The 12,317-nt window shown below is 39.2% G+C and overlaps 1 pseudogene; it reads right to left on the reverse strand.

The window, feature by feature from the left end:
- Positions 1–8,813: 8,813 nt before the first annotated feature.
- On the reverse strand, positions 8,814–10,592 carry LOC133712998 (rho GDP-dissociation inhibitor 1-like; annotated as a pseudogene).
- Between the last annotated feature and the right edge of the window lie 1,725 nt (positions 10,593–12,317).

A 12,317-nucleotide genomic window follows, 5' to 3' on the forward strand; every position in this document is an offset into this window, starting at 1 on the left:
CTGATTTTTAAACACACTTAAAAATCAATATATATAATCTCATAATTATACATGTGTGATGATTCAGCAATCAATATAAAATAACTGGAAAACTTTTTCCTTTTAAACCAAGTACATACTGATGCCCTGAACCCACAAAGTCAATATATACCTGCTCCGCAGAGTTATATATATTGCACGAGTTACGAATTAAATTGCCACAACAATATAATAAGTAAATGCTCCTCAGAGCTTTACCACAAGCGGAAGTCTTAATCACGGTAAAGTCACAAAATTGGCTTCCTACCGTAAAGCTGCTAGCACGCTATCTCAGTTTCAGCCACGATTACCCTGACCTGCAGCATTAACCCCTACACCCTTGAATAGTGCACCGGGTTGCCACATAACAAACCCAGTAAGCTTATGAAAGCTTGTATGAGTAAAATCAAATACAACAACCGAAACAACTCACACCGATCACAAGGAAACCCACACGTTCAAATTAAGCAAACAACTAATGCAAATCACGGGAAAAACCGACACGTTCCAATGAAGGAAACAACTCACGCAAATCACAGGAAAAACCCACACGTTCCAATCAAAGAAACAACTCCCGTCCATCATGGACAGTAAAAGAAAGAATATACTCAAGACTCTCTTTTAAAAACTCGTACTCATGAGTCACAAGTAACCTCGTTGTTACCCCTATGAGATACCACGACGGACAGACTAGAGCTCTAACTGATCGTATCCACTCACCCGGCCAAAGGTGTGAAGTCCCGATTTCCCACCCTCGATCACATTTCGTGATCCACGATCCTCAACTCTCAAGTATTTGGATCCACGGTATAAATACCAAAACATTAAGCAAGTCGCACTGGACCCAAAATGTTACACAATCCCGATCACCATCTGTCACCTCTCGGTACAAAGACCAAAACATTAAGCAAGTCACAATGGACCCAAAATGTTACATGAATCTAAAATAAAAGATTCCCCGTAATTGATCCCTATCAATTACTCCCGGTACAAGACCCACATTTAAATAAGTCAGCTGTGACCTTAAAATGTTCCACATTACACAACACTTTTCAAAACAATAGAAATCAACCCTTTCCACAATATATTGTTTCCCGAAAAGCCACACCCCAAAACAATAAAATGAACGCACCCATGAATATTGTTTTATCACAACAAAGCCACCAACACATATATATTTCACGTAAATATATATAGGAAAAATTTCAGTTTACTACCCTGTGGTTTGCACTCAACATCATGTCAGTCCCTCCCTTTTCAATTTGATCAGCAACACCCCTGTGCTTTCAATTTCAATTAGCCGTGTCCAAATTTTACTGTGCCGTCCAATTTGAACGTTTAATTTGACGAAGGGGCCCACTTAAAGGGCTAAAAATGTCATTTCAAATACATTTTCTTCTTTTCTCCTCCTCTCTCTCAGCTCTGATGGTTTCTCTCTCTTTCTCTCTTTCTCTACTCCCTCTCTTTCCTCTCCTCCTCCTGTCTTCTTCGATCGAGCTCTTTCCTCACCTCAGTCTCCATCGCCTTCTTCTTTGTCTCCCTCTTGTACTCCGCGTAGTCATTCGACCTGGCTAGATCGTACTCTTCTGGCATCTTCATCTTCGTCTTCTGGGATTTTTCGGTTTCGCTTTTCCGTTTTGGTCTCTCCCCCAAGGAATGGATCAGAGAATGGCCAAACTGATTGGAGGTGTTTGGCTTGGGATTATCGATCCCCATAGAAGACATCGGCTTGGGATTGTCGATCTCCATAGACGACATCGTCTGGCTCTGGTTCTCTATATGGCTTGGGATTGTCGATCTCTAATGTTTCTGCATTTTCCGGTGACTCCGGCCACTGTTTGACTTGCATGTGGTATGAAAATTGATCCCCTCGTCATGCACTCCGATTTAGTCTACTTAGTTTTTCAATTTGATCAATTTTGACTGATTTTGGTATTGGGGTTGCTTCGGCCTCGTGGCTGTCTTTGACGCCGACAAGTTTTTCTGGCGCTTCTGGGCTTGGTTCTGCCTTGACAGCGCTTGTGGATCAAACATTGAGAAGCTTGCAGGATTGCAGCATCAAACATCATCAGTTCATCATCAACCCAGTTTCGGCAGTGAGTCAAGGGAGCTGAATTCGGTTAATCGAAGTCAATTTTCGAAGGTATATCTCGAACTTTGAATCAAACTGTGGAAGTTGAATGTATTGTGGTTGATTAAGTTCAGATCGAGTTCTCCCTGGTTATTGCTTTTATCAGATTGCCGTAACTATACTAGTTATTTGAGTTGAAAAGGAAATTTGGATGAAAGGAGGATTAGAGGAAGAGAAGAATAAGAGTGTATTTTTTTTTAATGTGGAAATTAAGTGAAATGTCGAATTTACCCCTTCATCTGGGTCCACTAGCTGAGTTTGTCACTGCCACGTCAGCATTTAACGTCTGGTATATATATATATATGTTGACATTCACTCAGGAATGCTACTAATACCAACTATAGTTTGTAGTTAACTAAATAACTCTCAACACGATAAGGTAAACCCATTCGTAAATGAACATTGTGAGATTACTTACCTCTGAATCCTGCTCCATCTTCTATATAGAACAGAGTAGCATAACCACAAAATATCCGACCAAGAATATTTCGTCACGTACTTAATCACATACGGTCTCAACTTAATACAGAAATCACAAGCGATTAAAATCTGAAACCCCCATTTTGAACTAAAAGCCCCATAAGTAACGCCAATCGAGGTGCAACTTCATCCGAGACCACCCCAAAGTCTCCAGAACACTTCTACAATCGCTATATCAAAACCACAAGTCCATCGGACAATCGAATCCACACGGATCGAAACCCAAACGGTTCGAAATCACAAAAACCCTAACATGTTCATACGACCTCCAAAAATTACGTATTATATATCGAAACGTTCGTATCGATGAGTAGATGACATATAAAACTAGAAACTACCCCTGACATGGCAGGAACACCGCCAAAGCGACGCCACAGGCGGTGGTGCCACTGCAGGATCAAACTCGACAACCAAAAAATCAAGGCCATCAAACATGATCATCATGAAGAGTTGAGCAACTTTCATACCTGGAGCTAAGTCTGGATCGGTCTAGATCGTCCTAGATCAAGCTTGCAAAATCGATCAATCTTTGCGGTCTGATCGAGCTCCAGATTCGTTGTGCACCGCAGATCTTCAAAACTTGATCTTTCACTCCACACACAAAATCGTCCTTCAAGGCGGGTATGGGGATGATCAAGAGGAGGAGAAGATTCCAAAACCGAGAAGGATCGGCTGAGGAGTAGCCGGAATTTAGAAGAACCAATCGGATCCCGAACAGCTTGGCTTTAGGCGCTTCGATCTCCACTTTCCAGTGAACCACCGTGCAAACCACCACAACAGGGCGACACGCGAGGCTGGTCTGAGTCGGTCCTTGGCTTGTCCAGTCCCTGGAGGTGGCCGGAGGAGAGAGATTGAGTTAGGTTGGGTCACCGGTTTTGCGTGCGGGTCTGGGTTGCGCGGAGGAGAGAGAATGGAGAGAATATGGGGGAGGAAAATGGAAAACGGGGAAATTCTGGGATTTATGAAAAATCCGAAATTTTCTCCTATTTATAGAAATTTCCGAAATTTTCAAACGCACAAAAATTTCTCATACAAACTTCGATTTTCAGGTGCCATATGTCCATGAACTCGTATCGACGCGTTCTACAACATTTGTGAAGGAAGTTTTTAGAGAACCAATCAGATCCCGAACAGCTTGGCTTTAGGCGCTTCGATCTCCACTTTCCAGTGAACCACCGTGCAAACCACCACCACAGGGCGACACGCAAGGCTGGTCTGAGTCGGTCCTTGGCTTGTCCAGTCCCTGGAGGTGGCCGGAGGAGAGAGATTGAGTTAGGTTGGGTCACCGGTTTTGCGCGCGGGTCTGGGTTGCGCGGAGGAGGGAGAGAATATGGGGGAGGAAAATGGAAAACGGGGAAATTCTGGGATTTATGAAAAAATCTGAAATTTTCTCCTATTTATAGAAATTTCCGAAATTTTCAAACGCACAAAAATTTCTCATAAAAACTTCGATTTTCAGGTGCCATATGTCCATGAACTCGTATCGACGCGTTCTACAACATTTGTGAAGGAAGTTTTTAGAGAAACGCAACGTATAAAAAGTCAACATTTGCGCCCCCCCCCCCCCCCTCCCTAAAACCATACTGTTCGAAAAAAATTCATCCGAAACACTTCCGCTCCATCCATGAACCACATAATCGTACCAACAACCACTAAATTAATTCCGGAAAATCCTCGGAAAATAATAACAAATTTCCGGGGTACTAGACCGGCATGTTCACGATCCCCGGACATATGAAGTCCATTGTGTACAACGCAAGTGCATGGGGATTTGAGATGATTAATACATGAATGTAGAGCTTTGCGACCGCCTTATAGTTTTGATGCTCTACTGAAAAATAAACAAAAAAGAAAACACCAACCATGCACATGCACTCATGCTGTTACCAAAATTTTGTTTAAACCTATAGTTGGTAAGGCCCACGTGGCAGACAGGTGAGTCGGGCCCACAAAGTATGTTTACGTATGTGGCCCGTATCATAGCTATTTACGTGAATTCAGTGAATGAAGCGTGTTGGGATGGCAGTTGAATGGCCGCAGCATAATGAATGATCACAGTTGAATAGTCGCGACACATAATGGATGATTGTTATTGAATGCCCGCAGCGTAATGAATAGCCGTGATTAAATGGTATTAGTCAAGTTCATAAAAGGCCATTAGATGCAGGCGTTAAAATGATTCAGGATATTTAAAAGCCACGGAAATTAAGTGCACGGTTATGAGTTTTAAGTCCCAAGTTAGCTGTTACTGCATTTAAATGCATGTAACAGTATTGATTCTCGGATGACCGCTATTGAATGCCCACGATTGAATGGTATTAGCCAAGTTCACAAAGGCCATTATATGCGGGCGTTAAAATGATTCTGTTATTTAAATTATTGTTGTTTACAATTTTGTTATTTATTTTATTGGTTTTATCTTTCTGCTTGTTATTTCCTGCACTTTTACGTTCTTGTTATTTACTTTGCCTGCACTTTTTTTTATGCTAATTATTTGTTGTTGCTTACTTTACGTTATTTACTTTGTGCAAATATTAGGAAAATCATAAAAAACTATTATCACCTCACTTTCACATCAATCATTAAGTAACACAGCATGAAGACTGCAGCTAGGTAAGGCCGATCCGTGCTAAAATCCTTGCATTCAAGGCAGAGAGAATCCCGCAATAGAGATCGATCCTTCCTCAATCCATAATTCATTGATCAGAAGTCAGATCAGCGCAAGATCTATGAACAGAACAATACCTCGCTTGGCCTCCCAGTCGCAAGTTGACACGCCCACTCACACATCACCACACAAGAAGGATATGTGTAAGCCAAAGAAGTCCTCGGCCCCAGTGACACGTGGCCGAGACGATTTTTTGAGCAAACATCTTTTGGCACACCCAGTGGGACCACACTTGATGAATGTTAGACCATTTAGTGAGACATTACATATTATGTATTTTCACTAATGAGTTATTATGAGCCTAATTTACTTGCCTCTGTTTCAATAAATGATTACAATGGCCAATATGGCCAAGATCAATTGTATGGTTACGATGGCAGATATAGCTATGGCACGTATCAAAGTTTCGTTGATTTAAATAGCCATATATCTTGGGATCAACAAAATCCCACAGTACTATCTCAACATGGCTTTGATCTCCAAAATAACTGTGTCAGTCAATTTGGTAACTAAAGTTGTTCTATTGGCCAATATGGTTATGAGCATGAAACCAACAAGTTGTATAACAATTACGGCCAAACAATTAATGGGCCGTACAACAATGATGGTAACTTGGATAGCCAACATGGAATTTTCAACAAGACTTGCTAGAAATGTTATATGATTGACAAGTTTGCCATAATCTAATGGTTGAGAAACAAGTAAACATTGGGATTGACTCGACAAAGTTTTATGACCGATGTATGGATATAGGCAAGATAATTCAAAAAGAGCTAGTAGACATAGTCTCGCAATTCAACTTCTAGAGTACAAATAGAGTCACGTCTAAGGATGATGGAAGACTGGCAAAGGCATCACAAGTATCTTGATGAGCTTTTTGAAAACACTCAAATGAATGATATGCAACACTACCCAAATCATCTCTAACAAGACGTGCGCATTGATGATCAAGCAGAAACTAGGCCACTTATTGCTCTATCATCAAAAGTGGAAGAAAATATAGTAGGCCAAAATTTAAAAAATGTTGAGGAGAACGAACATCGCATGGTTGAGTTTTCAGTTAACAAAACTATGCAGGTTGATATGATTCTCGAAAAGAAATCCGACTTCAACAATCCACGGCTTAGTGATCTTAATCTTGTACCCTAGGAATGTCGGCTAACCGAGCATAATGTGGTCAAGAGTAATGATTATCTAATTCAAGATGTCATGCACGTTGACATGATTATTGAAAATAAAGCCGACGTAGAAAAATCAAAATCAACTAAATTCAAGAGAACAGCTGAACCATTTAAATAAAATTGGGAAGCGTGAAAATTCGGCCTATATAGTGGCCGAAGATCAAGGACATACTATAGAGCTTGAACTAAAGGCCTCAAATTCAGAAAATTCCAAGTTTGCAATAAAACATCGTTGGCCACCTCCATAATGGCCACAAGACTTTTATGTTTTTTTTTTTTTTTTGCTTTAGTTTTAGCAAAAATGAAAATAATAGAAAGTTGTGTTGTTGGGAGCCATTTAATTGCTTGGCAGCCATGAGAGGTTATTATTGCAAGGTTGCGATTTTTCTATGATCACGGCCCAAAATATTTTGATGTCAGGCCGAGAATAAATTTGTTCTCTTCATCAACGATTCACTCTACAATGAGACCGATCTTGTTCACTAGTTCCTTAACCACTCAACTTAAGCCGAGGCTCAAGAAATTAGAGGGGGGGAGGGATTTGTTTGCACCAAAATTTCTCAAGGCCAACGTGGCAAGCAGGTGGTTCGGGCTCAAAAGATATTTTTTCCTAGGACCGCGGTTGAATAACCTCGGCTAGCGAATAACCGCAGATAAATGGTTGTAGAATAAGAAAGGACCATGGTTGTATGAAGAGGTATATTGAACCATAGTTAAATGACCACGGAGTAATGAGCTTGAAAACATGCCAGACATTGAGAGACGTCAACAACATTAGGCAAGAAGCAAACAGAGTGTACCTTGCTAAATAAGCCCGTAACATTGACGTTTAGTTCTTTAACCACTCGACATCTATACCAAAGCTCAAGGGACTGGAGGGGCTCTATTTGAACCTAAGTTTGGCAAGGCCCAAGTGTCAGACAGGTGAGTCGGGCCCACAAAGTATTTTTACTTACGTGGCGCATACCATAGCTATTTATGTGAATTCAATGAATGAAACGCGTTTGGGACGGCGGTTGAATGGCCGCGGCATAATAAATGATCGTGGTTGAATAGCCACAACACATAATGGATGACCGTTATTGAATGCTCGCGGCGTAATGAATAGTCACTATTAAATGGTGTTAGTTGACGTTCATAAAGGCCATTAGATGCAGGCGTTAAAACGATTCAAGATATTTAAAAGCCACAGAAATTAAATTCACGGTTATGAGTTTTAAGTCCCAAGTTAGCAGTTATGACATTCAAATGCATGTAACAGCACATTGATTCTCAAATGATAGCTATTGAATGCCTGCGACGTAATGAATGGCCGCAATTGAATGGTGTTAGTCAACTTCACAAAGGTCATTATATGTGGGCGTTAAAATGATTCAGGATATTTAAAAGCAGCGGAAATTAAATGTGCAGTTATGAGTTTTAAGTCTGAAGTTAGCAATTATTGCATTCAAATGCATGTAACTGCGCATTGATTCTCAACTTTGAATTCATGCAATTAATATGGTCTCGATCGATACTTACAACCAAGATTGTATCTTTTCCTTTATTCAGTAATGTATCATTCACTCTAAAGATGACCATAGGTATCTTTGTTAGTGGTCCGATCCCCAACCAAACTCTCAGCGCGATTACTACAGTTTTGTTCTCAATACATTTCAACGCAACTATCAGTCTTTACATGTTTTATCTTATTGCTTTTCTTTACTGGTATTCATCTATCTTTCTTGCACTTTTTTTTTTTTTTTTTTTAAAGGGGTTTGGAACCCAGCCTAGCTGGGAGGCTCAGCCCCACGCCCGGTTCCATTTATTATATTAATAGTAAAATTTTGCATCGGGGGGGACATATCACCTAAACCCCGAGCTACAGATGAACAATGACAATAATCCTCATAGAGAACATCCTGAATAATAGCAGGTGTCTCCCCTAACCAAACATCATCAACAGAACCACTACTAGCAAGATGTGCAAGCCTATTTGCAACACCATTTGCTTCACGGTAAATATGACGGACTCGGATAGACTGGAAAGCATTAAAGTATCATTGTTTACAATTCTGTAATTTATCTTATTGCTTTTATCTTTCCGCTTGTTATTAATTTCCTGCACTTTTACGTTCTTGTTCTTTACCTTGCCTGCACTTTCTTTTATGCTAATTATTTGTTGTTGTTTACTTTACGTTATTTACTTAATGCAAATATTAGGAAAATTATAAAAAAAAACAATTATCACCTCACTTTCACCGAGTTACACAGCACAAAGACTGCAGCGTAATCATGAGGAGGATGTTTCTATGCAATTATAACAAGGATTAAAGAGAGAAGAAACCAGAAAATTACAATAAAATATGAGACTGCATATGATCAGCACAGTGCTTGCACATATTGAATTGAAATTTGGATTGCAATTTTCCCAGAGAAACATGGTTACAATTAAGATACAACATGCTAGAGAAATATTATTCCCATCACTCACTAAATTAAAATGGTCATTTGAAACCATCACCAAGCCAATTAATTCTGACAATGCGGAAATGAAAAAGATTTCAAGAGGGTGTTGCCTAGTTCTTCTGGATTTCAAAGTAGTAACTAGCATCCAAATGGCATTTTCCATCATCATCCAGAAACTGAAACAAGAAGAAAACCAATGTTAATGAAAAAAAGCCAAGCTAGCCTTTTGTTTTTTGGGTATAAGTAACTAACAAAAACTCTTTAATTAGGTAGGTCTAATAAATATCCTTACTTTTGTTTTCACAAAATACCTGCCCCTCGCAAACATGCCTGAAGGGGTAGTTTCTTCTTCGGTTTCATACGAATAAGGATCTGGTCGAGGATTAAAGGTTCCAAGCATTCTTTTTGAGCTGTGCACTGTCCAAATATCAGGGAAGGAATGTTAGTTTGAGTAGAATATACTTATATGAGTGAATGTCAGTTTGAATATTTTACCTTTGACACCAGTCTTCCAGATTGAGGCGGTGGACCTGAGGCCTGAGACAATGTTTTTTGAGACGGTGAATGTGAATTTGGTTTGGAACTTGCTTCCTCCTTTGAGTGTGAAAAGATTGCTCTTTGGTTGGTTGGTGAATGGAATTGGCAGCACAAGTTCAGGCCGCTCCTGGAACATCAATGTCATACTTAAAATCCTCACTTCTGCTTCTTTACTCTCTGCATGCTCATTAGTTTCAAACATCAATGGCGGTCACTAACTAGCACTGTTAAATTTCAATACATTTTGAAGTTAATTACAAGTCAAACATTAAGTATATCTACCTCCAACATCTAGTGCAGAGAGATCAACACTCCCAAGAAGTTGCTGCTTCCATTTCCTCAAACTCTCATCATCCTTGGAAAAATTGATCATGTGAACAACATCAATAAATGAAATTGAAAACTGAAAATTTATCAAGTAAAAAGGCCACTTACTTTATCCTTCTCAAGCTGCTCCTGAGAAAACTTAGGGCCAAGAACCAATTCTTTGTCACGTACATTTGAATGTGGCAAGCTCATCCTCTTCATCTGGATCAAACTCATCTTTAAGCTTATCATTTTCGTCACGTTGATGCAGGCTTGGTTCACCACCTTCATCCTTGTTGCTGTTCTTATCATTCTTAAACTCCACTTCCTGCACTTGAGAACTGGAACCAACATCTTTGGTTACAGACATAGCTTCTACGGTAGCTGATATATTCACCAAGAGAAAGAAAATGTACGAGGGTTGAAGGAAACTAAAGATGAAGAAGGCAAGACTAGGTTGGTTATGTGGCCTTTTTCCAACTTGTACTAAATTTAGAGGCTATTTGCAAGATTTGGATGCTTCACTAGTTTTCTATCTGTGTTGGTAAGAGACGGAGGTTCACAGATTGAGAAAGAGAACTATGGTTTATGTTAGAGTGTGGAAGATATGAAGAGGTTGTGCAACAAATGGAAGCTAGTCAAGGGTAGGGATGGCAATGGGGAGGGTAGGGTAAGGGGATTAAATTACCATCCCCATATCCGACTTCATTCTCCATCCCCGTACCCTCCCCAATTCCCATAATAAGATACTGGGGATTCCCCGTCCCCGTCCCCATTGGGGATTAGGTCCCCGTACCCGCCCAAATCCCCGTTAACAATATTACTAATTTATTATAGAAAAAATTATATAGATAATTATGGATTGTAAAATATGAAGTTAAAATCAAACATCAAAATAAAATAAATTTCTTGTTTCAATCAAGGAAAATTAACATGTTGATAAAGATCTTTTATTAAAAAAATATTCCATTTTTTGAACATATTTATTAATAGAATTTAAATATTGACAAAAAGATGAAGTTTACATAAATATTTATTTATAAATAATATCAAAAATATATATAATATATATATATGTATTTCAAATCATTCTTATTGGGTGGGTATGGGGATGGGGATCAAAATACTATACCCACCCCGTACCCGATTTCAGAATTCGAATACTGGGGATCCCCATCCCCGTTACCCGATTTCCCCCGAATTTCTCCCCGTTAGGGTCGAATACCCTATGGGTACCCTACCCGATGGGTATTTTTGCCATCCCTAGTCAAGGGTATATATATGAAACAGATTTGGGATTTGGAATACTAACCACTAAAGTTTGAGAGGTGACTAGGTTGTTAATTAAGTGACGTAATAATTGCTAGAATGCTAGTTGACATATCAACTGCATTTCCCCTTTCTACTACTGTCTTCCCTCACAAGTCATAAGCCCTCCCCAGGAGTAGTTACATTGGTCAATTAATAGTTTGGTACAAATTAAATAAAGCAGCAAGGAGAATCAAAAAATACATCAAAATCACATAGTTGTATAGTTTAGGACCTTTAGGAGGTTACCGATGAGCCCCAAACTTCACACTTATTAAGAAGGTGTGGTGGTAAAGCCACTTTTGCTTCTTACTTCTTGCTTAAGTTTTTGAGAAGTCAAAAATGGTGACGAGAAGTCAAAAATGGTGGCTTACTTCTTGCTTAAGTTCTTGAGAAGTTAAAAATGGTGGCTGTTTTTCAGCATATGATAGTTGTAATGCTGCAATTACAGCTCACCTATAGCTAAGATTCTTAGGCTTTAAGAAGCTAGTTGTAACCACCTCTATCTAGTATAAATAGAGGACCTATGTTATAGAGTGGGGATTACATGTTGTGAGTAAAAACATAGAGAGAGAGAGAGGAGTTTAGAGAGAAATTAGAGATTTCTCTTTAAACACCATTGTCTTTCCTTTGTTAGAGTATATTTCCTCCTGTTATAAGAGAGAGGGTATTGTCAATTGTGCTCTCCTTATTGCAGAAGAGAAATTGTTGTGTCCTTCTGCTATATTAAAAATCCATCTACAATTTGCCTATCATCTTGTGCTCCACTCGTTTTTATAGTTTCTACTTCAGTTGTAATTGGGTGCCCCATACCACAACATCTTAACAGAAGGAAATGAACATTCATTTGAGTACGCCCATTCTTAGAGTAAAGATGAAATCCCATTCGCAAACCTATCTATGTCAACTGATAATGAATTGTCAATTCCAAAGTTCATTCTAATGACAAAACACCACCCTTGTTATTTTATTTATTTATTCAGAGGCATAACCATTCCCTAATAATATGCAACCAGAAACTGTGCATTAACCTTCTGATTTGCCTTTGGTGTAGCTTTTGTTTGCACTTGTACATTCACCTTGTTGGTGCCCCAGTTCTCGACACTTGAATTGACACTTCTAGTGTTCTGGTTGGGTCATTTACATTGCCATTCTTTCCATTGCTTTATCCCTGCAAGGATATATTGACAATAATTAATTCTTGCCACTATCTTTATCTAGGTCTCAATAAGTTAAAAA

The sequence above is a fragment of the Rosa rugosa genome, chromosome 5 (assembly GCF_958449725.1).
Source record: "Rosa rugosa chromosome 5, drRosRugo1.1, whole genome shotgun sequence".
Classification (NCBI taxonomy): Eukaryota; Viridiplantae; Streptophyta; class Magnoliopsida; order Rosales; family Rosaceae; genus Rosa; species Rosa rugosa.